The 4,945-nt window shown below is 33.1% G+C and overlaps 1 non-coding gene across 1 annotated transcript; it reads right to left on the bottom strand.

The window, feature by feature from the left end:
• Positions 1–4,398: 4,398 nt before the first annotated feature.
• LOC124886839 lies at positions 4,399–4,505 on the bottom strand. Its single transcript, XR_007044246.1, has one exon. It is a non-coding gene; the product is annotated as a small nucleolar RNA R71 (small nucleolar RNA).
• Positions 4,506–4,945: the final 440 nt, after the last annotated feature.

Raw genomic sequence — 4,945 nt, 5'->3', positions numbered from 1 at the left:
AAAAGAAAAGCACATAGAGAACGAAAACACAAAAAAACGAATTTAAAACTAATTCACAACCTATTAAGTGATTACTAGTTTTCCAATTAGTCCTAGAATAAAGAAATTAAACAAAAGAAACAAAGAAATGAATCTGAGAATTGAAAATTTAAGCCTAAAATATGTTGTACGGAATTGATGATGTGGTATCTTATGGTTAGTCGACATTTTTGAAAATTTCTTATTTTCCAACTTTGAAATGTTTTATCACTCTGCACTCTAGAGGGGTAGCAATTTGGTTTTGAGGGGGGAAATGCACGAATTGGAGCCTTTTTCAAGATCAAAAGAATTTGAATTTGTAGTCCCCCCCTTGTACTTTCCCTTGTACTTGAATATTCTTTTTGGCTTTTCTTCCTTTGGAAGACTTGGAATACACTGGGAATATTATTTGAAAAAACAAGTAATACACCGTCTTACTTCCTTTTTCAAGATCAAATAACCATTTTTTGAATATTCTTCTTCAACAACACATGAGGAACATGAAGAACGCAAGAATATTCAAAAATGGTAACTATACCAAATGAGCTCGGAATTGGGTTATTTTTGGTTCTCCAGGATCACGTGGAATTCTCAATACCCACAACATACTTTTAAGTTCAAATACTCAACCAAACCTTTTCTAAAAAAAATAAGATCCACTTCAAGTTTCTTCAAACTGAAGCTCAACAATGGTGGATGGCTCAAAACAACCCAAAATTAGCTCAAACTCTAGATCTAGACTCTATTGGTGTTAGGGAACAAGGATCAAACATTAGAAATAAATAAAACACACAAAAAATTCCTAGATCTAAGTTTCAAAATGTGGCCAAGTTACAAAAACGTGAACTATTTTTTTGTGAGATTTTTTATTTTGGACACTTCTTCTAGTGTTAGAAACAAGGATCTAACACTAGAAACACACAAAAATCAAGTCTCAAAAATTGAAAAACCTTAAAAAAATGTGAACCGTAACTTTTTTCTTTTTTCTTCTTATTTACTTTTTTTATTTTCAAGTTGACAATACCAAGATTGATTTCGTAGGAATAAAATCGAACCTTGCTCTGATACCAAATAATACAGATCTAGAATCAGAAAATAGAAATCTACCTAAAGAATCTAAAGTCACAAGATGCAAGAAAGTAATGATAGATAAGATGACATATGAAGTTTCGAAGAATTAAGTACCAAATTGTGTATTGAACGGTAAAAACCTTAAACTTCCAAAATCAAACACCAATATTCTTACGGTGACCGCAAAGAGGGATTATATCTTCCTTACAACCATCATTTTTAAGAAAAGTTCAAGAATGTATTTTCCAAGACCTAACTCTTATTGGCTTTTCCAAGCCCTACACTACACTCTCAAAGAGAGAAGAAGTATTACAAAGTTTATTCCATGTCAATAATCAACTAAAGAGCGAATGACCTAATAAGAGGCTATTTATAGACTATTACAAATGAAAGATAAAATGATAAAAGCACCCTTAATGAGAAAGAGGAGGCCATGTTGTGTTTGGAATCCATATGTATAATCCCTAAAACGCCCTTAATGATTCTAACACTTCAAAGACACCTTCTTCAAGGTCCAATGCAGTGGGTTCCAACTTGTAACCTCGAGTATGCATCAAAGGTAATCCCCAAGAAACCTTCCACATGCATATTGGCTTTATAGTGTGCACCAAATAGGTCCTCTATGCATGCTCTTATGTCCTCGAGGTCACCAAAGCTTGAGTCTTTAAGTGTTGATCTCCAATAATGTCATCAAAAGCTATGATGGTCATTTGGATCATATCATAGGCCGACTGAGCTAAATCATGATTAAAAATGATAAAATGCAAGATAACATAACTAATTCAAGATAAGAAGACAAACCTGAATCAACTCCAACATTGTTATACATATATGGGCAAATAAACCAAAATAATAGCATAACATAACCAAAATCATCAACACATGCAAATATAACTACAAAATGGCTCCCATACACGAATAGGTATTAAAAAAAAGTAAATAACCCATCCCAAACCCCCATACGCCTGGAAGGTACAAACAAGAATAACCCACTACCTTCATTTATCAATTGGAATTCATCCAAGTCATGCCACACTATAGCCATTACTTGTATATATTTATCACTTTTCAATCAATCAACACTTATTAACTAATCATTATTCCATTAGAATCCATTTATATCATACCACATTATAACTATTTTCTCATTTTAGACTTAGCTAGGATATTAATCTCATAGCCCAAAGTCATCATATCATAATAAGTATATCATCATAGCATAATATACATATCTGAATGATTAAAGGTGTAATTATACGTCTAAGTTCCAATATTTATCCATATTTATACTAGTTCTATTAGCTAAAACATGTTAATTGTATTGTTTTTGAGTTATAATTATATTCTCGAGCTAATAAAAATGATTAGTTAATGCAAGGCTCGATTGTGATAAATTTTGACGTGCTTTAATGTATTAATGAGGAGATCTTGCAATATGGAAGCACTTGGAGCGACATGTTGTACATGAAGACACTAGAAAAAGGTTTAGAAAGCATGGAACAAAGTGGAGAACTAAGAAAATAACCAAGGAGCAGAGAGGGAAGAAAATAACAAGTCTCTACAATGTGGACCCTAGTATCTACAATGGCCTCCACGACACGGAGGTTAATTTATTCAACAAGGCATCTTCTAGTAGAGGTACACAATAGCCCCACGCCATGGACCTTAACCTCCAAGTTAGGCTCTACTATGCAGTACAGAGAAATTTTTGGGAAAGAGTGCTTCACTATAAAAGGAATACTTAAACACAATTTAAAATATCTTGCCATATGTATAGCGAAGGAAAAAACTATTATAGGTGTTTTATTAGGGTTCTTCCATTTTTCTTCTTTGAAAATTGAATTCGGTACAATTAATTATATTTTCTTGATGTTGATTTCGAACATGAGTGCCTAAAACCCTTTTTTCTGGGGTCGAGGCCAAGAACATGATTATATTTTGATATCCTTAGAACAATAAATGTTGATTTATCATATGGATTATTCTATCCTCTTTCTTATACTATTTTAATGAACGACCACCATTAGAATACATCTATAATTCCTTTGAAAACATAGAAGGAGAATTATAGGGATAAATTATAGAGTTTATGGAGGAAATTCATATTCTTCTACAGAATGAATAATATGAAGTAGCGGCTAGGATAGGAATAAACCTAGAAGCCTTGTTTGGCTCAATTGTAGGATGATAACTTAAAGCACCTAAGTGGATTATTACATCCCTGCTCAATGATGTAGTTGCAATATTTTTTTAGGTAGAGGATTAGAGATTTGAAAGACCATGATAATAATCTAAACCCTCTGAATCAATAACTCGATAATTAACATGACCACGATAAGGATAGAGACTTATAGGATTGTTAAGAGTGCCTCAGCCCTGAAATCTTCTCTCTTATTTTTACAACCTAGATTTCATTGCGATTGTTATGTTTTATTATTCATTTAATTGTTAAATTATTCATTAAATTATTTTAACTTATTTTGATACTCTGAAACACTTGAAGATATTATTATAAAAACTCAAGTTAAGTAAATTACTAATCAAGCAGTCCTCGTGGGCACGATATTTGATTCTTTGAGTGACTATACTTTTATGATCATATGAACTTGCATGTGCAATTGACCACAACAAGTTATTGGAGTCATTTTTGGGGACTCAAATAATTAGAAATTTTCTAAAAATTTTCTTTTGATAATAAATAAGTGTTAACAACTTGATCTTAGGGACTGACTTTAGTAGTAAAAGTGACATATCAGACTGGCAAGGGAAAAAAATTAGTTGAGTTTAATTTGATACCTTAACAATTATTTAATAAAAAAAGAAGAGAAGCAACACTTCACTACCTAATTCAGCATATTAAATGGAAGATTAGGTGATTCGTATTGCTCTTGTGGTCCCAATTACTCTAGCTATGGTAAATCCAACTGCTTCTACTAAAGCATAACCTAAACCTATTCATGAAGTAGCAATCTCACTTACGAACAATGCTGCAAGTTGCATCTGTAAGCCAAAGGTAGGTGGTCAATTTGAATTAAAGCAGAACATGGTGCAACTCTTGCACACATATGGGCAGTTCACATATTTACATCACGAGGACCCACAACAACACATACAGGACTTTCTTGAGATTAGCTATACCTATATTAGTATTGGATATCTACTGATTATGTCAAATTGACTCTCTTCCCCATTTCTCTATTAGGGGAATTAAAGAGGTGGTTATACACTAAACCATCAAACTCTATGACTTCCTGGGATGATCTAGCTTGGAAATGCCTTATTTGATTCTTTCCATCTAGGAAGACAGTACATTTGAGAACTGAGATTGTATGTCTCAAGAAAAAAGATAGAGAGAATATTTACCAAGCTTAGGAAAGATTCAAGGCTATGCTCAGTAATTGCCCACACCATCATCAAACTAATGATGTGCTAGTAGATAATTTCATTGAGGGTCTTGAACCAAACACCAAGATCTCCTACATTCAGCAGTAGGTGGGCAGGCTCTAGAGAAGACATATGATAAATTATACATACTGCTAAATTGGATTTCACAGGGAATCCTTAGTGGCATGCTGACATAAGAAGTGCTCCAAAGAAGTAGATGTGCTGGAGGCTGAACAATTTACGACTATAGTAGCCCAGATTGTTGCATTACAGAATCAACTAACTATACAACTTAGTAATATGAATCTGGGAGTCGTACAGTCCACACCAGCAATAGAAAATCTAGATAATTAGGCTTAAACTTGGTATGAGGTTTGCAAAAATAGTGATCATATAGCGGAGGCTTCTGCAGCTAATCCAAAGTCTGTTAAATATGTGGGAAATTCTAATTAGCAAGGAAAGTAAAATTTTG

This window comes from Capsicum annuum, chromosome 8 (genome assembly GCF_002878395.1).
Source record: "Capsicum annuum cultivar UCD-10X-F1 chromosome 8, UCD10Xv1.1, whole genome shotgun sequence".
Taxonomy (NCBI): Eukaryota; Viridiplantae; Streptophyta; class Magnoliopsida; order Solanales; family Solanaceae; genus Capsicum; species Capsicum annuum.
This window is presented reverse-complemented; position numbering and strand designations above follow the sequence as displayed.